This window comes from Patella vulgata, chromosome 3 (genome assembly GCF_932274485.2).
Source record: "Patella vulgata chromosome 3, xgPatVulg1.2, whole genome shotgun sequence".
Taxonomy (NCBI): domain Eukaryota; kingdom Metazoa; phylum Mollusca; class Gastropoda; family Patellidae; genus Patella; species Patella vulgata.
Window position 1 is genome coordinate 15,697,988 of NC_065881.2, and position 24,019 is coordinate 15,722,006.

The window sequence follows — 24,019 nt, forward strand, 5'->3', positions numbered from 1 at the left end:
GGTACACGAATCGTGTACCATAATGCGTTTCAGCGCCATTTGTAACAAGGTGCTCAAAGAATGAGGCTAGACATATTCCACAAGTCATGTCAAACGGTGATATCATGTTCTTATTTGGAGAGCATGCGCAATAAATAAAATCGGTGTTGACTGGAATAACCAGACGCTAGAAACTGACTTCACAGTAAAACGAACACGATTGAATGTAAAACAGTTTATATAAATTCATATTACATTATTATATGTGTTGCGACCCATTTGTGCCAATTTCTAGGTCCAAAATATTAGCGATTTAGCTCCTTTAAAAACTAGATAATGTAAAGGGAATATGCTGAAAATTTCAGTCAAATTTATCCACTCTGAACTGAGAATTTAGCGATTGAATTTTTGACCTAGCCTCGATCATTAGTCTCGATTATCCATTTCATGATTTATTCATGAATGAAAGTTGAGCAGCAAATTGGATCCCAATCCAGTAAATATCACAGGTTAGCGATGACATCGACTGTTGATTATGGTCTGGATACGTTAATTAATGTCTAATTAATAATTTAGATAACATTTCAGGTCTAAAGAAAGACCTGCAATAGGCAGTTTTAGCTCTTGCGTAGTTTATGTTTAAGCTGATATACATTATATGATCGCATTCTGGAAAAGCGACAAGTTTTTTTAATGTATTTTTGTATAGCTATAAATATAGAACATTTACGTCATAATTAAGTGTTTTGTTCCCAAATAATAACAGATCGGCAGTGATCAGAGTACCCATCAAATTCAAGAATGTGCTAAATTTAGATGTAACGGTAGTCTTCGTCGGATTAAAAAGAGCCTCGTCAAAGATCACATCCAATACTGGTTTGCCCAGTACCGTTGCTACGATAATATACAATCAACGCTACATCTGTCAACACTTATAACGTCGCTCAGACTATTCAGTTTGCATAATCTATGTTTGAATTATTATAATAAACACGGTCTGCTCTTTATCTAAATCTTATATAATACATCTTTAATAGACACGTCAGAATCTATTGTCATCCAACCTGCCTTGCTCAACACTCGTGCGGTAACATTTTTTTTTTGGGCTAGCCTTGAAAAGTAATCGGAATTCTAATAGCGGTTTCCTATGTCTAGACTAAATTCATATTTCTTCATTAACTAAAAATATTTATACAAGACAAACTATATTTAAATGAAATAAAATATTGATTCAATTTGTATTCTGCTCGTAAGATCAAAGCAGGCCATTTTAACTTAATGTCGTTCTGCTATTTAGTGCATATCAATACAGTTTAAAAAATATGTTTCAACGTTGGCAGGTAAACATAAGAGACACGACTTCCTGGTCAATACCGAAACATGGTTAAAGGTATCTTTAATGATCAGCCCGTCTTCGTTAGCCCAGTCGGATCAGAACACTAGGGCGTTAAACCCCATTTCACTGTATTTATCAACTCTTGATGCCATCGTATAGTCTAGATTTTCAACCGATTTAAATCCGATCTGCGGTTGATGATTTACCGTAATAATGAATAATCGAGACTTTGTTTATTATCGTTACAACGGTAGCAATGACAATCGAGACTACAGTGTTATTGTAACAGGATAACTTGGTTCGCGGTTAAGTAATTTGAATGAAATTTTCAACATATTACCTTTTCATCATTTATCATTTAACTATTATAGCGAGAACTGCCAGCTCTTTATCTAATCTTACATAATGCCCCTTTAATGGTGAGTTACTCGAGTTTATGATTAAAATACGTGAAATGAAATGAAATGGGGTTTAACGCCCTACTGTTCTGCTTCTAAGACGGGCATACGCCATACAGTGTGCTATGAGGGAAATTTTGCCCGGGCAGCGAAACTATCGCCTACTCTTATATCGAATTCTAACTGCCAAGGGATCTTTTACGTGCATTCCAATGTATTCACGGGACCTCGGTTTTTCGTCTCATCCGAAGGAATAGACAGCTGTCCTTGTCAGGCCCTTAGTCCTGTATCACTGACAAGGGGGAACCACGCCGGAAAATCTGGATGAACTTTCTCGGCCAATGCAGGGATCGAACACCCGACCTACAGGCTAGCGAGCCAGCGTCTTACCCACGTGATCCCCGATTAAAATACGTACATCTTACACTAATAATGTGTATATTAATGCCCTGCTTAAAGTAGCTGAAGTGGGGTGGTAACAGATTTGAAAGGCTAATAAACAACAGATATTCAGATGTTAATCCGTCTCTCCAATGATTATAATGTTTCTGAAATCTCGATACACAAGTTAGCATCGACATATTAGACACTTTTGGCAAGCGTAAATTCCTGGTCCGTATCGATTTTGCGCGTGACGTCATCAATGCGTGTGTATTTCTCATACGTGAAACGGCGCACGGATACGGCAGCACGTATCGATCAGCTTTCATACGGAAAAGGTCCGTATAACATCGTTGTCTTTTAGACGCTGAAATGTTGTGTCGTAGCGTTTTTATGTATCTATGTGTATCCTAGAACACGAAGGTGTATATTTGATGTGATTTTAACCATGATAAAGACTGGAATTTAATCATTTTTTTATGAGCTTTTTGCGGAATTTTCATATTGTTCATGTCTGTCTGCATGCTGGGTGATCTACGTGCTAAATTTAGGGAGGTGGGACCTTGCAAATCTGTAAAAGAGGTATATACTTTCTGAAATGATACATTAGTGAAACCAAAAAAGGCTGTCAAGTCCAAGTCGAAGATTTTTAATAAGATTCGACACTATTTTTTAAAAATCTTTTTAAATAGCTCAGCGATTGTCGAGCGACTTTACTCCCTTCAGAAATTTGTAGGCTAGGCACTTGACTAGTACTGATGTTGATCTTGGTAGATAACTGCCATCAGTTAACTGTAATAGAACTAAGTTCAGCTCAAGCTACCCACAGCCTACATGTACGTACGCGAAAATCTGCCAAAACTCTAAAACTACATTGACGCAACGTATCACTTGACGATACGAATAGGAAAAAATTCACTTGCCAAAAGTCTCTATTGGCTTAATGCTCCCGTGTTCAAAGGAAAAACAATGCCATTGTTAACAACACAATCCCAAAGATTTGCACAGCGTGCGAAATAGTTGTGATGCAGCTTCGTTGGGTTGGTGAAAATCGGTTATATATTAGTTCACATCGGTTACTTATAAACTTACAATGGCATTGTCCTGGGAAGAGGCATTTAATATTTTTTATCCATGATTGCATTAAATCTCTGCGCCAAGGGGTTACTGATAAGTGCAGTTTGTTGACTGTATGGATCGGCTATGCATTTGCATTATTTAAAAGTAGTGAATGCATCCATCTTATCTTATTTAATTAAAACGTAGATATCGTGAATCATTATTCACAAATTAATTTAGTACAATGGGAAAGGTCTGAATCATAGTTGTGTCAATAGACGAGAGTGACCAGACATGATTTCCTATGGGCCTCTTTAATGGGTAATAAACGATGCAACAAATTGACACAGAAAACCCTTTTATGTAATTTATACTAACAACATTGATGTGTCCCAGGAGGGATTATAATGTATTGGTCATTCAGCCTTGTCAACATCGGGGTTTATATTAAACTATAACTTTATAAAGGTTTTTGGAAATTTGTTACAGTCTGTCTATGATATAGAGACAGCTGGAGATTTACCCGATACATTCTTTATTTATTTCACTATTATACACTAATTACGTTTTACCAATACGGGCGCATACAGTGTAGCATTTATCATGGTTTCTCAAAAAGTCGTTGAAAGCTTTGTTAAGGCTGTAACTAGAAAACGTAACCCATGTGCGCGTTATTGTGTCGGCAAAGGATCGGATGGACTATCGACCTTTCGGAACTGACCAATCAGCGCAAGCTAAAATGCCTTGTGACCTTACAAAATAACGATACTGACTTGGACATAAGACCACAATCATGAAAACGCGGCTGTAAACTGAATGTGCGCACTCACACGTACCAGACTCGTTGCTTCAACAATCGCGAAAGTAGCATATGTGCGCAAAACGTACAGGCTCCCTAGAACTTGTTGTGGCGACAGACAATCTCTTACCGATCTGAAAAGGCAGGTTTCCTTAGAAAAAATATAAAATTAGGAGATCAGTTTGGTATGACTGACACAAACGCCAACTATATTTCCTTATTATTTCTTTGAAAACGCGTCAGCTTTGTAATTCTTTAGTTAAAAAACTACAGGAAGCCTCAATCGGTCTAATTCTAAGTACGGACCGTCGTTATACACATCCGGTTTCTTCTCCTTACTATTTCTAGAATACCTGGTACGTTTATTTAGAATCTTCAAAGTATTAACATGATAAATTCAACATTTTGTATTCAAATCGAAAAACTACGATATAGCTTTGTCCACGGAAGGTCACTTTCGTCGTCTATATATCTAGTTACTGAAAACGATTAATAATAATTTCCATGAAAGGTTATTTACTGTTTATGGTGATGATATTTTTTAATCGCTGCCGTTAGTCTCCAGTCATAAAAACCATTAATCATAAGATAATGAACTATGCGTGTGATTATGAATAAGATATTTCAGAATTAACTATATGGTCCATTCACGTGATTCATAAACTGCAAGAAATGTTGATCGGCTTCGTGTCACTAAAGACAATCACTTTTCCACAACAGACCTTTCCACAAGTTAGACTTCTCCTTAAGGCAATGATTTACTGGATATCCGTGTTCATTCAATGTGTTAATGTTAGGAACCACGGCTCTGGAGGCATTTATGTAAAAAAGGTCTGTTCTGAGATTATCGTTAAGACCCCCGTCTCGCACAGAGATCCAGATAAATGCCAACAAACCCTTTTTCAAATTAACGGCTTATTCGATAATTGTCTTATGCTTAAGGTGCAATCGAATGTATGGGCTAGAAATGCAGATTTCTAATAGAGTGTAAAATTGGAATCTGTAACCTATAGCTGTTAATACCATTTGATAAAAAACAATAATGTATCAAAACTCATTGAGTCGTGGCCAATTTCGCTGGAATACTTCGACACTTCAGATCTAATGGCAATTTTCATCAACCCTTAACAGCGTTAATAAAAGTGTCACATAAAATCTTTTTTAAATTGGCTGCGAAATGAACCATATTGAATTAAATTAAATTCCAGAGAATTCATTCTGAATTTAAAAAGTTAGTATTGGAGGAAGCATGGTGGCTCAGTGAAGGGGTTCGATCTCGATGTTTTACTAAGGTTTTCCTCTTGTTAGTGATGTAAAACGGATGGTCTAACAAAGGAAGGTGTAAAGTCGTTCCGATGGGGCTAAAACCCTTGGCTCCATATACACATTTGCATGCACGTAAAAGAACCCTTTATAGTTTAAATTCGATGAAGAGAAGGTGAGAACGCTGCTGTCCCGGGAGAATGTCCCTCATAGCATCATGCATTGCGTCCAATCGTCTTCATTTTCCCGGAAGGTGCAGAAAAGAAGAACAATAAATCCCATTTCACTGTTGTTATTATCGGAGACTTACAATCGGGAAAACCTCAAAGTAAGTCATTTAGACCCTAGAAGTAGTTTTCACCACCGACGCATATTTGGTTAGTCGAATATAACCGATTGACGTTGATTGGTAAAACACCAATTATTAGACCAGTAATTTTAATTGATTGCGTAAGGGAATCTCGTACTCAATAACACCCAAGTTATTTTATAATTACACATTTTAATCATTGTGTAGTGTTAACAGACACAATACCTGCCTTGTAATTGTGTGTACTTAAGCGCACGTTTGTTTGATGCGATGGTATAAATACAACATCCTTGACAAGGAAGGTGCAACGATGTCACGTTCTGTAAACTAATGGACTATTCACCGAGATTTGTGAAACCTCTGAATCTATATTAAATATCAATGTATGAATCTGGACAGGATATTCGCTTATCTCGTGCTCACAGCGGCATTATTGATGTTCGCCAAACTATTCTCGCCTTCTATCAAGCTGTCAGAACTCATCCCCAATATTGTTTGTTTCGTCAACACCATTTCACTAACTCGTATTCATAGTTTATTGTCCTAATGAATCTTTTAGCATCGGGTCAATAGTTTTTATACCACTGGCTTCCCCCTATAGAGTTTGTTTTCAATCGGCAGCATCAGCTTCTAACGCCCTCTGTCCTTCCTCCTTTTCCTATTTAGCGTCCAACACTAAAAGCGAACGCGATATCGGAAAAAAAGAGTAGAATAGCGTGATGCCAGTAGTCGATTCCTGGTCCACTTGTACACACAAAATCTCAGACGTCTTTTTAGAAATGAGAATATCCATACGTGGGTTTCATTTCATCTGGATATAGAATATTGAAAAAAGTTAGTATCCTCAGGTCTCTTATTTGTTCTTAATATGAAGCAGACTCAAAAATACAATAATATTGACCAAATCACACTGTACTTTGCTTTCACAAACTTCTCAATCTACAAATCGCGCGTATATGCCAATAAATAATTGGTCTGTATTCATAAAATCCAGTACCGGATTAAGACGCACGGAGGGCCCGGTGCACTTAAGTAAATGGGCCCCCTACCCCAGCCCTCATTCAAACAATAGTTTAGGTTTATACGGAGTACATAATAGCCAAATAGTAAATCAGTATACACGTAATCTTAAATCACTGAATCATGGATGGAATGAGAAGGACTCTGTGAGTATGGTATGATCGTGGGGACCCTAAAAAGGTTAGGGGGCCTTTTTTAGTCCTGAATGTACGTTGTTTTTGATACCTAATTGTAATTATTTCTTGATATATTATTATCTGTTTGATGGTATGTAAGCTCTGGGGTTATGGGTACTCTAGAACGGACCATTTATTCAACCTTTCTCGCACACGGGTGGAGAGAATCCCTAGAGTAGGCAACCTCACGGAACCAGGCTCTGTGACCTCCTGCCACCAATCCGTCCCTGCACGCAGTGTTAATCTGTTTCGTTTGGAATAAACGAAGGAAATTTGTCAGTGACTACGGTGGTTAAAAATAACTACCGATATACAGTTTTTGAATGAAGTATACAGAAACAATTCTGTATTCTAAGTGGCCCCAAAACCTTGGGGTCCCTGGCACAGCTGTTCCTCGTGCGCTATTGGTGAATGACGTGATTCTGCTACACTTATATAAAGAAATACTTTTAACGTTTCGTCCGTATTACTTTGAGAAAAGCGTGATTCCAGAAACATAAACCGATACACGATCAGAATAATCTTTAATACATATTAATTATTATTCCCCATTAGGTTTAAAGAACAAAGAATCTTCCCCGGATTATTGTCTTATTCTGTTTCGAACAGTAGTCTGCTTCATCCTTTCACTCCATCTGATGTTATTTCAAATTTATCTTGACTTTTTCTCAAAATTCTTACGATACACCCTTGAGGTTGCTTCCAAATATTTCTCGAATTCCTTATCCGAAATCAATTATCCCACGTGGATTCTCAAGTTTGCTATCAGACGTACCTTGTGGTCACATTGGCGTATTAGAAAACTATTCTAAAGCCAACGCGTTCTACTTGAATTTCAGATTGACTAGTTCCATCATTTGCTTACTTTAGTGTCAATCCTTGTCTCATCTGGTCAAGATCTTACTTTAGACATATTGTATAAGTTTCATTTGATACGCGTCCTCCGGGTTGGTCTGGATCCAGTCAATCTAATGTCCGTTGTTCACATTTAGAACCTGTGCCTCAAGGTAAAATGGTGCGACAAATTACTCTTTTAATTCTTTATTCTTTAGGTAGCTATTTGATAAGAATAGATTCCGCTATTCAAAGCAATAAAAGAAAATAATTAGTTAAGAGTTATGCCGAAGGTATCCCCAATTCATTCCCCAACTTCTATTTACAACGGCTATTATAACAGGATAGTGTATACACTGACATTTACAGCTATTCCTATAGAACTAACTTCCATCTTTCCAGGCGGTGAATGTATCGCAATATAAAAGGCAGGTTTCCTTGACTAATATGCATTTGACATGCAACGGGGCCGCTTTGTACATTGCATGACTTGTTCTCAACAGGATCTATACCTGACGAACAGTTACAACGGTAAGTCGGCTACTGATTATTTATTTACCATGCAAGACTACTTACGACAATGATAAGAAACAATTAGCTATTTATCTAGGATCCCCTGGTCAGGGAGAAGTCATAAATTTGGATTTGAAAATGTTGGCGTCTTATTCCACAAGTTGGCTGGAGACTCCATTGACCTGTCAAAGATATCTGGACAGAAAGTCCCCCGACGTCTGTATTTTTGTACTGGGTGCTGCGCCGTTGACTAATGTGTGCGTGAGAACTAGAATTTTTAAATTGGAAATTTCATGTAATAGTCAGCAAAGGGCAGCGATCTTAGAGATCCGGTCAGCAACGAAAGGAATGGTGTATTTCACTTTGGCAAGCACAAACCCTATCAAAATTCAGACTTTTTGCATCGCAAGTCATGGAGTTGTCTCCCGATTTACGGTTAAAGGACTATGTTTTTTATCAGACTTTCTTGAAACTTTTATGTCATTTTCAAAACTTGATAAAGCGACGTCCTTTAATAACTCATTTCGGCTAGTTGATAACGTCCAAATATCCAAATACACATCTGACATAATATTCCACAAAACCTTAAGGAAGACTCCTATAGAGAATTTCGGCGGCAGGTAAAGCTCCTGATTCAGCAGATGACACGCCCTGTGGGGGACTAATGGTTGAAATTGTCGGCCTATTTGTCAGTACGGCTGGTATCGTGCTCAAGACGATGTAAACTGGTTCTCTCGAGGATACATAACATGACTTCTCGTTTTAGACGTTAGTCACGCAATTTTGTATTATTTGTTTTATTTATAACCTTGCGGCTTTCAATCGATTTGTAGAAAATCTGTTCAAAATCAATGAAATTTGTTAATGACCGTTCCAAGTGAACCGCTACTGCATGGATTTAGATATCGTAATGACAATAAATCTAGTCTTAATGACATTTGTAACTCGTCTTTTCAGCTCTCCCATCATTGTTATAACATCATAGCGTGACCCGTACTCCCTCGTGCTCAATGTATACCCCCGGCTGCAACTGCATTTTATTGTATTATAGATTTTTACTTTTATATTGATCGTAAAAGGATCGACTTTCCCAGAGTGACGTATCTGAGACGTCTGATTTCTGCGACATGATGTCTAAATAGTAATTAGATTATTTGAATAGCACTTGTAACAACCATGAAAATAAACACAGATTGCAATCATATTAAAGTGTGAAAAGACTCTGTATCCACTAAATAAACATCATCTATATGTAATATTCCGCTGCATTATTCTGGTTAAAAGGCAGATTATTTGACTAAAATGTTGGTGGTGAATTGCGGGAAATGAGGTTTTTGATGTGACAATTGCAACATTATATCACTGTATCAATCTAATATACATATAAAGTGAACGAAAATATGTATCTTTGATTCGCAGTTGACCTCTATGTGTTTTTATTGCTTGATAGATTGTGTATTTTGTAGAGGTAAGGCGCACTGGTTCTCGTGTTCGATCCTGTTGTTGCCCAAGAAAGTACATCGGTATCTCCCATGGTGGTCCCCCCTTTTCATTGGGACGGGTTTAACGTACTAGTAACACATGCTATTCTATGGTACATTTCATTTCAATAATTATTCCACAGTGTGGTAGTGTGGAGTCGTTTCTTAAATTGACAACTAACTAAGCCGACATCTAAAACACAGAGCTGTATTTAACCACTTAAAATGTCTTCCAATTATTACATGATTTTAGCTATTTATACAACATACTGTTTACATACTAAGAGTCTCGTGAAACCGGAAGTAGTATCATTCCGAACCCGGAAGTGGTAGTCTAACGCCTCGCTTACACGCCAAATGTCAGCCTCGGGGAAGCCCTTTTGAAGCTGCCAACTCGGAACAGAAAATAAACCAGCTAATGACAAATATATAGAGAGATAGACATCGTGTTCTAATAGTTTGTATTATAGGGCGTTACCTACGGGAGTTTACCTTTCCTAGAAAATCCGAAGCGTCTTGCCGGGTTTTGGTAGCCCCATCGTACATTGGTCATTGAAGAACCCGGTCAATTTAAGTGTTATTTAAATTTTCTTACTCATTTATTTTTAAAGGACATGACCGAGAAAAAAAGACATTGACCTTCAACTATTTTTTTAAAAGGATATTGAGGAAAGACATAAACAAGATCTGTGTTATAATAACCAGCAATGATTCTTTCTGTCTATTAAACATCTGGAATTGGCCGAAATGAGTTTTTGTCATGGTGAAATTGTCACCGTTGCCTCATTTATCAAACTAGAATAGAAGAATCAATTTAGTCTGCTTATTAACACTAATGTTATTTTTGTCAAGAAATCAGTTTGTGCTCTTGGGTTGTTGTTTTGCTATGGACTGATTGTAGATGGGGTTCGGATTTTCTAATAAAACTAACAAGTGAACCTGTTCTTGTAAATACCTGTTATTGTATTTTGCAATATAAAATGACCAGAATGAAACGAGTAACAGTATGCTCAGGGAGAAGGATGGGGTTCCGGGACTAACAGGGTTCGATTTTATTTCAATAATCCGCTTGCGTGTAGGGGTCTTTTACTAGCGAGAGGAAACCAGGGGACCTAGAGAAACCTCACGTGCAAGCTTTTAATTGAAATCACACCACTTGACCTAATTCCAGACCTTAAGGTCTAAAGTGCTTAGGCAATAGACAATTCGACTCATTATCAGAATAAAACCATCTTTTTCCCCTGGTCGATGTAAGATAAATTATTTTGTTCTGGCCATCAATAAGGGTCCATAAACCAAATGGTCCAGCAGACAAAGGCAATTGTTGAAGTGAAACTACATTACTAAGAATGATACCTTCTATGATAAACGGCGGCTGTTACAGATCATATAGATTATAAAAACAGAATCGTAGCATGGGCGTTTACATTCTGAAATGTCAGCAAAAAATTGTTGCAGGGGATTATATTCATTTCTAATGCAGCGTGTAAAACAATATGTTTAATAAAGCATGCATGAAAGAATTGATGACAAACAACCCTTGATAACTGATAATTAATTATTAAATAAATAATCATAAAAATTGAATTAGTTGTTTTGAGAAATGAGAACATTTCAATTTAATTCTTTTCTCCATCACAATGTTGCATTTTTCATTGACTGGAAATATATTGTTTTTGATTTTGTCCTCATATGTAACTGACCAACCTTTATAATAAATTGCTCAGATCGAAGAATGTAGAGGTTGCTTTGCAATATTTTGGATAACATCCAATTGTTATTCGAGGGCATTGGATATATTCGATAATTCCTTTCATAGCCTGATGATCGCTTGAGATTATTTATTATAACAAGTTATTACATCTAATAGCTATCTATGTAATAAAGATAATTATACCGATAGTGATAGTACTCGGGAGGGCAAAGATAAGTTGCTATTTTGGTTACCCCGATTATTCTGTAACCGTAGTTAATAGAAAGCCAACATCTCCTATTCCTCACAGCGGAACTGTTGTTCGGGCCTTTAACAAACCGTACATTATCAATGAAATTATCAATATACGCGATGGGAAATTCTGATAACTGATCTCGATAAACTATTAACCGGTTACCAATAATGAAATTGAATGAACCCAAAACTAAACTGATAAAAAAGTAAATTACCCAATTTATTGAAATTGACCTATTTATTTTGCTTATCTGTGACTAATATAAGTACTTTGGCAATGTCATTATAAAAGTTACATGAAGATTAATGGCTTCATATATTCTAATGATAACCTTAGGTCCATAAATAGTTGAACACTTGACATCATAGCTTGCTTTACACAGTTACCTAGAAGATCCCCGGTTCTCCGCAATAATTCATGGCGATAACCCAGTACTGATCGAAGCGTGGATATCGGAGAAAACGTAATGGTCAAGTTGTCACAGTAACCTACCAATTCCGTCATTAGTCTTGGTCACTGGGTATAATTGATTCGGATCTCTACATTTCTTGTAATAACCGATTTATATATCAGGTTTAATAAAATTCGTCAGCAATATATTAATGTTAAGTACTTATCAGTGGTTCTGGTTGTTTGAGAGTAATGCCCCTCTGCTCACCCATAGGGAGCGACGCTTGTTCAGGCGGTCCCAAGGTGTTTGCAGGTTCCTGAGGATTTTTCAGCGTCGTTTCGTCTTGTCAGTATTGCATGCGGAGGGCCTGGCACGGAACAGCGGCTAGACGTTCGTACACCATTGAGAGCACGTTAAACATCCCTAACAAATCTGTTTTTATCTTTGGAAACATTAAAGTGGTGACCAGGAATGTGTCCATCGAATCCCCAAACGTTTTTAAAATCTACAACCAAAGTAAGTTAACGGAAGTGTATGTATAGCTGCTGATACCAAATCCGAAGGGGTGTGTTGGGGGGACATGTTCTCTTATAATATTGCCAAAGAGATACATAATTTTCATAAGATCATGTATTGTAAACCCCAGAATCCGCTAAATATCTTATAAACTGAGCAATATAGTGGCATAGGAGCTAAATCGCTAATATTTGGGACCTAGAAATTGACCCTAATGGGTCGCAATGCATATATATAATAATTTAATCTGATTGTATAAAAACTGATTTACATTAAATTGTTTCCGTTATGATTCTAATTTCAAATCAGTTATGTCCAGCGAAATAGGGCATGGGTCTCAACCGAATGGCAATTTCTACCGTCTGGTTATTCCAGTTTATTGCGCATGCACTCCAGATAAGATATGGCGTCACCGTTTGACAGGAGTTGTGGAATATGTCTAGTCTCGTTCTTCTGGTCACTTGTTACAAATGACGATGAAACGCACTATGGTATACGATTGTGTACCAATGGTAAAATGTTTATTTTGTCTTAAATATTGGATATCAGAAGCCTACCTTTTCCCGGTAAGATCACAACATCAATGTTGATTCTAATTGATAAATAATTCGTGTTTTCAAAGTGTAAGACTTTGGGTGATATTGAGTTAGAGACTTAGCTACTTTAGCCGTCTATATATCCAATTAGACAAAGATATAACAACTCCGTGGCAAACACTAAACGTGCACATGAAATAATACAGGTTCATGGAATTGTATTATTTTCACTTTGGTTTGACGAATGTTCCATCTACTTAAATCCAGTAATGGAGTATTGTTGAATATTGATAAAGGAATTGAAATAAAATCTATAAGCTTATTGTATTATTAATACGTTTTATTTTATTACCGTCTAGTTATCTGATAGGATACATCGCAGTCTATACTCCCACGTTGTTTAATTATATCAATATCAATAGTGATCTTAACGTACCTATTGCCCGGAAAAGAGGGGAGATATAGGGTTTAACCTCCACTCCACTCATCCCAAACCAGGTCATTTCGGGGCTAACATATGGTACAATTTATTTCAAAAATTGGCCTGATGAAGTCTTTAGCAGTTGTAGGAAACCGGAGGATCAAGAGAAAGCCCACGAAATAAAGCGGGCGACCCTTCTCCATGACACGTACAAGAGTGGGATCGAATCTTAGTAGGTACATCATTTTGTATTCATCACAGAGAACGACTAAGGTGATCAATGTTGTAATAACGCTACCTGTTAGACTGGTATTCAGTGTATGAATTGGTTATCTCATGAAACAAGCGTACAACTTAATCTGTTAGCTATGTAATAATATACTACTTGGCCGGTTTTTGACTTTAGATTGAAATGAAATGAAACTGGGTTTAACATTCTGCTTTTCTGCACCGATTGGGCTCATGGAGACGGATATACTCCATACAGTGTGCTATGAGGGGAACTGTGTACGGCTAGCGACTCTACGGCCTACTCCTATTTACAATTTCAGCTGCCAAGTGTTCTTTAACGTACATGCCTTCGTTAAACCATTCGACCACTGAAACCATGAATCTACTTTATCGTCGTTCTTCTTTTCTGGCCAATCTCTTCCAGTACGTTCAGTTAAACTAATCCTATATAATTAGTTCACTGGCTGTAAATATAATTGTGATCAAAATTATGATGTCTCGATGTACGTATATATTAGTAATACTTCGTTTCGTTTTAATTACACGGTCACAATGATTGATAGAAGACCAATTACCGTAAATATGTCTTACCCTTTCCATCTCTAGCAGAAAGAAGCTGGTTTATTTCATTTGGAGAGAGAGCTAATTTAAAGAATAATTATATTTTTGAAAACCTGCTTTAATATCAACGGATTTCATCGTATAAAAAACATTTGTATGGTTGCCTAAACGCGTGTTTGCGAAATCGAAAAGGTATTCAATCCTACAACTCGTGAGTAGGCTGGTTGATATAGTGATAATGGATTTGAATGGCGGCGATCAAAAACTGTAGATAAATATTTGGGAGACTAAAATCTGGTGTTATCTCTTGTCATATTTTAATAGTATCATATTATATGTATTGCATATATTTATGTCTGGAGGCATGCCTAATTAACTATTTGATAATTACTACATAATGTTTTGAAATTTAACACGAATCGTTCTAATGGTGACTCGGCTAATAAGACGTTGGTTCATTAGCGAGGACGTCATGGGTACCTAATAGATTCGTAGGAGCGACCAAACACACAAATCGCTCATGTTTACTGGAAATCGGGAAATAGCCAATATGGGGCGCGGGTCATAATTACTTTACAAACTAATCTTTATATAGCCTCATTGTTTACGTTCACAACAATATTGCGGCTTGTTCGCTCGATTATAAGAAAGTATGTTTGAAATTTAATATAAACAAGTGGCATGCACACAAAAGAGGATGCGTGTACACGCTTGGCTTGCGTGTAAATTCGACGACGTATAGACGGAGACGCCCATGCCTAGGCAAAATTCACTCATATATACTGCATGTTGTATGACCGTCCTTATCAGGGCAGAAATGTACAACGTTAAACGTTTTCATTTCTTTGTGTCTGTATTTTCGAATCTGAAATATAATGCAGAGGAACAACCATTTAAACTCGAATAATATTCGGACGTATTAAAGAGTTGCTCCAATCTTTTATTCGTACAATAGATTAGGTGTACATGCCCATTTGAATGAAAATATAATGTTTTTAACTGCATATTCATACTCTTGTCGTTGATAATAGACGATTGAAGTGTGGGTAAGAACTGATGAATACAAAAAAAATAGATATCGGATGCCCAGACTATGTTATTTTCATAATTTTAAGGTTCAGTATACCGCCAACGACCTCAGAGTTCAGGCTATCCTCTTGTTTTATGTCAAACAAGTTCATTGTGACCCCTCACAACAATCTCCCTTCTCAATTAAATCGTATTTGCTTCGTTGGCGAGTACTCTTCGACATGTCAAATTGTGTTGAACTATGTATTTTATGTACCTTTTCTACGATTGCAATCCCAGTGGAAATAAGCTAACAAAGCATTTTTTGTTTGCTTGTAATCCTTATAAATGCAAATAGCGATGAAGGACTTCTCATAAATGTTGCATGATTTCATTTATATAATAGGAAACAAACGGATGTTTTCGCTCATTGCAATAAAGAGCCATAAAAATGAATGGTTGGGTAGCAATCAATGCAGTTTAGCATTAAAACGACAGAACATTGGGAAAACGTTTAGCGAAAAATAATTAAATAAGTTTCAATGGAAATGTGATTGTAATGTTCATAATGTGGTATGCCAAGGCTGTTTTATTGTTTCATTATAATGAGAATGTATTAATATTTTTGTTCATAAAAACGGGAATATAATGAGGTTGATTTGATATCAAATAAGCCATAACAGCTTTAAAATAAATTCGACTGTTGTCTAAGGCGATTAAATGGGTCAATAAAAGATTTCATTTGATAATCCTTTCGGTATATTGATCCAGATATGGCTCAAAAGTTTTTCTTTATGTTACGTTTATGACATAAAGCTGACGAAGTAGGGAATTTAAGTATCGCAAGAAATATTTCATATGCCAGAAAATATCGGAGGGGATGATGTTAAGATGGTATTGGGTTCACAAATAAATCAATAGACAGAAAAAGGCAGACGGCATGTCGGTGTAATAATAGTCAGAATGATTGATGTGTTTCGTCTGGTATATTTAGGTAATTGACATGTGATGCCACCCTCAACCTTTTAGTGCTGGAACCACCATGTCTCAAAGCTGAATTGAATTCATGTACCCATTCTTTCACATTGGCCAAATTCAGTTTGAAAAAAGTAAGTGGTTTCTTAGAAAGCATCCCGAAGAACCTTTTTGTATAAAATATGTAACATATGATTCATAGTTATTCTGTGCTCATCTAAATAATTACTTAGTAAAGGAAGTCGCCTGACTTTATCACCCCCGCCATCATCCCATAACATAATGAGTAGATATAAGAAAACACAGATTCAGTATAACACATGACACAATTCCATGGAACACAAGTTACTTGGAGGGTTTATTTCAGCAGCGACATCTGGACGTGGGTTCTCTCGTCTTTATCTAGCAAAGAATGACAACCTTAGTACCATGAAGATATATGTATACAAAATATGGAACAATGAAAAACATTTATATACAATCAGAGATAATCATTTAGAAACCATCGAAGGGGGTGAGAAATGAGGATGAATCCTTTCGGCACCAAACAATTATCTCTACATCGCATGAGAAATGTTAAACTGTTACACACCTTGATATATTTACCATCAGATCTATTCTGGTTGATGAGATTGAGGGGGTTGGATGGCCGAATGGTTAGCACGTGCGCGCTGTATCATAAGGTCTGTAATTTAGTCAACTGGCGTGGTTTCGATTCCCCGGAGTAGGGTCGCCTGTCCAATCTCGTAGGTTTTTTCTGGGGCCCCCGGTTTCCTCCCACTGATAAAGACACCTACGCGCAAGCCAATTATTGAAATAAAATTGAACCATGTGTTAGTCCCGAAATGACCTAGTTTGTGTCGAGTGGACGTTAAACCCCATTTTTCTCTCTTTCGCTGATGAGATTCCATGTTGATGACGAGTGATTTGGTTAAAATATTAATTAAAATCTGATCATTTCACTTGATTTGATATTTGTGGTTTATTGCTTGAAATGGATCTCTGGATTTTGTCTTGTCCGCAGGTTTGTCTTTTCGCCTTTGTTTGTGTGTAGTGTGCTCCTTCAACACTTACTAGATTGGTACCAGAAGCGACATCGTTTTACGATTACGTTATTGCTATATTTATTTCCGTGTATAAATCATACCACAAAAAAAGTACTATATAATATAACAAAATTAAAGGTTATCGCAGTTATATTTGAGTATCAATGAATGAACGGACATCCCTAAAGTGGAATAAATCTTTGAACCCACAAAAGTACTATACAATATCATACAATACATGAACATAAAGTTAAAGGTTATCATTGAGTCTTCTCATCTATAGTTCATCACGATATTAAATTAACATACCTAAATTGTTAATAAAATGTATTTCACTTGCCAATGAATATACAATTGTTTTAGCGGCATTTATTAATTGAATGAGAATATTACATGAGACAATTATATGGAATACAAGTTACTTGAAGGATTAATTTCTAGGACGTTTCGACGAGAGGGAGAGATGGGGTTTAACGTCCACTCGACACAAACTAGGTCCTTTCGGGACTAACACATGGTTCAATTTTATTTCAGTAATTCGCTTGGGCGTAGGGGTCTTTAGCAGTGGAAGGAAACCGGGGAACCCGGAGAAAACCCACGAGGTTGGACAGGCGACCCTACTCCTTGTCATGTACAACCGGGGAATCGAAACCACGCCAGTTGACTCAATGGCAGACCTTATGATACAACGTGTACGCGCTAACCATTCGGCCATCCACCCCCACCCATACCTTTCGAAGCAGGTGCTCATGTCTTTATCAAGCAAAGAATGACAACCATAGTACAGTGAAGATATAAATATGTCACAAAGACAACCATTTATATAGAACCAGAGATATTCATTTAGAAACCATCAAAGGGGGTTGGGAGCCTAAGGATTGGGTAGTAATCAAATATGTACAAAATATATACCATTTTAATCTATACCACGAAAATAACATACAGCTTTACAAAATACATGAATGATATACAGTTCAAAGGTCCAACCCGACATCCTTCATCGCTGCATTACAGTTAAAGTTGAATTGGGTATTTAATTAACAATCCCGTAGTTAAAATGGTGTTTCACGTGCCCATGCATATATTTTTAAGTAATAAGCTATTCAAATGCCCCAACAATTATTGTAAACATTTTCCTTAATTGTCTCAAATGATTGTAAATGATACATAATTGCAGCTAGGTATAAATGTATATTTCTATGCTAACGTTTAAGTAAATAACAGGTACATGTTCATACATATGGTTTTAATATTAATGCATGTAACATTTTAACGGATGTGTGGTCTGGAGAAATAATTCAATTCCATTATATTTGATAATCAATGTCGGATAAAACATATATCATTGTAATATCATTTCAGTTCTATTGAAATCTGTGAAATGGTTTTCGATATAGCTCATCAGACTGTCTGGGCTTTTTGTCAAATGATTTCCAAGACAATAAAATCAGGATAATGGATTCCTGTAAGATAAATTGCCTAAAAAGCTTCGCGAAACGTAAAATGACATTACCATACGACTTAGGTAAAAGAGAAATTTGACCAGATTGTACCTTATAATTCGATGCTAAGATTCAGGAGCTGTCTTCGGAATTAACGGGATATACGAGAAAACTGGAAATTCTTTCTTCTAGATTGTCTCGTTTGTTTGGATGTTTATAAAAATTACAAAAAAAAAATGATAATGAAATTGGAAAATGTGTCCTGAAGATGGAATATTTTTGATTCTTGAAATATTGCAGCTTGGCTTCATCTGGTATGAATAATAAGTCATGTTGCCTAAAGCGGTGTCTTTTATTGAATTATTCCCGTTTATATATCACGGATCTATACCTGTTAAATATGCGGAAGAATGATCAAAGTGAGAGAGAGAGAGAGAGAGAGAGAGAGAGAGAGAGAGAGAAATGGGGTTTAACGTCCACTCGACACAAACTATGTCATTTCGGGACTAACATAGTTTTTTCAATTTTTATTTCAATAATTCGCTTGCGCGTAGGGGTCTTTAGCAGTGGGAGGAAACCAGAGGGCCCGGAGAAAACCCACGAGGTTGGATAGGCGACCCTACTCCTTGTCACGTAAAACCAGGGAATCGAAACCCCGCCAGTTGACTCAATGACAGACCGTATGATACAGCGCGCGCGTGCTAACCATTCAGCCATCCAACCACCCAATGATCAAAGTACTGCGACCCATTTGTGGGCCGCCTTACCAACATTATAGGTCCCCGGACAAAGTAGTGCACTGTGGCCCCTACATACACAACAACTCAGAGGAATACAAATTTAAATCTATACTTATATTTGTAATACCCCAGTGAGACCGGGGTGGCATCCTTACTGCGCTGCTACGGCGACAGAAAATATTCTGAGAGCGCATCAAGGTTGCCATAAGCGTGGTAAAACAGTCAGATATCGTCCAGTGGTCTTCATGGTCAACAAACGCAAAGGTTCTGCAATCTGACCTGGAAAGCTGTGAGACCACGACATTTTTCAAGTTTGTAATTTTTTGGGACATTTTATCGCGCTGGGGTCATAAAGCGAACTGTAAAATGACATAAATCATAGGTCATTTTTCCATCGACAATTTTCAGCTCAACAAGTTTAAGTAAATCTCAGTTAGCTTTGATAGGTTATTTTATTTTAACAGTGATCTCCCTTTTCCACAAACCTCGGCTAAACAGAAACGTCATTGGATAACCCCGTGCATCAAACACGGCGCTGTTTATATAATCTTCGAGACCCAACTGACGTTTGAATCTTATATAATCTACAGGTAGTGCTTTCATTTTTTCAGGAACAGCTACATTTGAACTATCTGGCAAATAAGTTTGGAAGATTCTCAAGTATATCTGTTGATGGTAAGTATTCTATCAACCTTCTCAAAATATTACCATCTTTCACGACAGATGTAGTTTTAGCATTACATGCATATATGTTTTGATCATGGTCTACCACAGAAGCTATTCCGGGTTGGAAATTTCTGTTGTTTTGACCTTTATAAGACAATCTGCCAGGCCAACCGGCCTCATGGAATTACAACCCCGCCGCGACTGACCACGGTGTAAAATGTTTTTGAAAATCTCAACGATTATAGCCACCAGAAAACCCAATATTTGACAATTACCCGATACAACTTTAGAACGTCAAACTAATCTGGAGGCAGGGACGCCGTTGTTGGAGGTGAATTACTATTACATGCCTGTTTATCTCTTGATCCCACCCCAAAAAAAATCACGAATATTCACCGAACTCGGACAGAAAATGTAAATTAAACATTCTCTTCGATTCTAGACTAAAAAGTCAATACAAATTACATTAAAACCTGGGGAAATGTGGGAATTGATAAAATAAACCAACTATTGATGAAAAATTATCTCGAGTTTGAGAACAGTTTCAAGTCTGGGACCAACCCAGTCTGGCTTCTTGAACAATCTTAGTACCATAATTTTAGTCCCTTCCTTATCAACATGGGTTGCAGTGTTATAGCCATTGTATTAGTCAATTTGTTATGTCGTCAGTTTTTAATGTAGTTCAAACATCTTATGTTTATAAAGCCATGGAATTGTCGGCATCAATTATATATTTTTTTCATTGATTCATCCATTACTACGATACCATATCTAATTCGCAATATCGGACCTAGTTCGGCTTCGTTATGCTTTTGTACTTGGATTCAGTGACACGATGATTAGAAAGATGACGTTAAGAATGAGTTGTTGAACCTAATGTCATTACTAAAAGACCACGTAAGGATGCTAAAAGGTTCATACACAACCCAAGGTCTTCATTGCTCTTAGCGGAAATATAAGAAGAGTCATTCCTTATCGGGAAACTTTATCAACAATTTGGTTTGGATGTGTGTTTCTGTAATAACCTTTCCTACTTTGGTCCGTAGTTTATCGTTTATGGCCTGCTTTTGTAACCTGCTGAGTAGTTAAATCAAATCCATTCTAATTGGAAACAGACATAATGTTAATTTACGAGTGGGGTTTTGAAAATATACAAATGTTTTATGGGTAATGCTATCTGACCATAGCTCTCCTTATAATTATTCACAAGAGGGTTTTGATATATAACAGAACACAAAGATTGCCTTGCAGACTTTGTTTTTTGAAATTATTCAATATCCAAGAGAGCACCAAAATGTATAATTTTTGTACGGAACACCAAACCTTACAACCTTGTTACAATTCGTTAAATTTTATGATCAATTCTCAATGGTGCATTAGATACATAGCTATTACCATTCTGGTTTCTGGGTTTGAGAACAAGTGGCATGGTGGCTCTATTTTTCAGCAACAATTTTATCGACCAATAAAAAATATTTGATTCCCCTGGAAACTCTATATGAGGTTCTGAGGGGATAGGACATGTGTTGTCAATGGGAGAAAGAATTTACAACAGAATTAAAAACAAAGTTGTCAATTTTATTGGTTATATTGCTGGTAAAATTTAAAATGAGTGCCGAAATGGGCAGGATATGAGTTTGTCAATGGGAAATAAAATTTAGAGCAAAGCTTCACATTGTCGAGACCTTGAAGTCAGTTGTTTTACAACATAGGGATGCGCCCAGAACATTATATTTATGTCCTGTCTTGTGACAAATAGATAACACTTCTTGTTGGTTTGGAAAGTTAACATAGTTTGGTTGTAGTTTTGATTTGTTGTTAGATCCCCCCCCCCTCCCCCTACTAGTCTTCCCTTGAGTTCCTTGGTGTGTGGAATTTGGATAAGTTAATGGAATACTTTAATCGAGTATCTGATTATTGTGAATATATCACACAACTATGAATATATTGTTGACAGAATATTAAAATGAAATTAATGTCATCGACATTATAAATAATAGATTAGTATATTTATTCTACATGTAAAGCAGAAAACAAGCTGTTCACCTCCTGGTAATTATGAAGAATGTCCCCATAATATGACATAATAAATAACAAGCGAAATACATCGCTTCCTGGCTAATTTAGTGGGCGTCGGTGACCGAATGGTCTAGAGTGTGTACTTTAGATCATAAGGACTGTCATTTGACACCAATCAAAATACACCTTCCTGAGCTAATTTAGGTAAGGGGTGAACGAGTCAAATGGCATGTTCTCTATCCAACCTTCGTGGTTTTACCCCGGTTTCCTCCCACTGTTAAAGACCCCTACGCACAAGCGAATAAAATTGAAATAAAATTGAACCATGTTTTACTCGTGAAATGGTCTAGTTTGTGTCGAGTGGTCGTTTAACTCCATTTCCTTCTTCTGTGTTAATATATTGAAATTGAATGAAACAAGACTTAATTTACGTTTACTGAATTGAAACTATTTAGATAAGAATAAAAGCAACAAATACTTTCAATGAATTAGTTTATATATTCCCCCGAGCCCAATAACCGGGAATTCAAAACAGAAAACAGCAAAATATATTCAAATTTAAAGCTTTTAAATGGATGTGATACACTCAAACACGATGGAGGTAGAATAATTATTTCTCATTTTTACATCGAATAGTATAACAAAAAAAGTGGAAGTGAAATGAATTGGTGTTTTTAAACAAACGTTCTAATGGCTACTGAGGAAGGGCAAAGGACATGCAGTGTGCTATGGGGTGAATCTTGCCCGGACAGCGGCGCTACGGCCTACTCTATCAAATTCCAACTACCAAGGGTTCTTTTACGTGCACGCCAAAATGTACAATGGATCTCGGCTTCTTGCCCCATCCGAACGACTATACGTTGTTCCTTGCCAGGGGTAAAGACAACGTCAAAAAGCTCTGAGACAGTATTTCAGCTCGTTTAGATGCACATGATTAGAGTGGAGTAGGGCGAAAACGGCGACTATGCTCCGCAAGATTGCTTGTTCGACGTTATTGCGATGAATGTAAGAGATAACAAATGCTTTACGTATGCAAGGGAGGCGTGAAGGGGGCGGGGTAGACGCGCGCCTATGGATATCATGCCTTTTGGTTGTGTTGTTTTTACACAAAATATTAGGTGTGTGTGTGTGTGGGGGGGGGGGGTCAACTGGTCCCAGAGTATCGCGCTTCGAACTCTTGGTGGCCGACTTGCGGTCGTAGTTTAGATCCTGAGTATGATTGTATGTGGCTTGGATATAGGGTACTCCGGTTTCCTCCCACATTAATGACCTATACTACAATAAGACTACTTGTCTGCGATACCACCCATGGTCGAAGCGGGCGTTAAACAATATGAACAACAACCGCTGAATGTTTCGTTCTACTTAGATAAAGCTTTTAATCTCTCAACCTTTTGGGTCTCCATATGATATCATGTTTAAATCAATTCTAGAACATGTTCGTCTCCACACTCCACAAAAAATAAACATAATTGGCTTTGATATAGAGAATCTCCTACGAGTCTTTTTTGATATCAAAAAACATCAACACAAGTCGATAAAGTAAAAAAACGAGGCTCTGACAACCGAGCAAAAATTGTCAGATGAAAGATTTGTGGTTGACAATAAAGTTATTCTACATTTTAAAGATGTATTGTGTAAGATTTAGATAAAAGAACTGTCTGTTTAGCTACAATAGTTTAAAAATAGTTAAAGATACATTATGGAGATTTGATAACGAGTTGGCAGTTCTCACTATAATAATTAAAAACTAGATAACGTAAAGGCAATTTGCTGAAAATTTGATTTAAATGGATCCACTATGAATCAAGAACTAATCGAATGAAGTTTCTGCCTAGCCTCGGTCATCATTACTAAAATCAGTACGATAAACAACATAATCTCGATTATCCATTTAATCGTTTAATCGAGAAGGAAAGTTATGCAGTAAATCGGCTCACAATCCACTTAAGATCGCAGGCTAGCGATG

General features: G+C 36.9%; 1 protein-coding gene across 1 annotated transcript in view; it reads left to right on the top strand.

The window, feature by feature from the left end:
• Positions 1-24,019, top strand: part of LOC126816169 (alpha-2 adrenergic receptor) — a 112,330-nt gene that overhangs the window by 42,563 nt on the left and 45,748 nt on the right. The window contains exon 3 of the mRNA XM_050542419.2: positions 19,977-20,040. The gene's annotated coding sequence lies outside the window, so the exon portion shown is untranslated. The remainder of the gene's footprint in view (positions 1-19,976; positions 20,041-24,019) is intronic.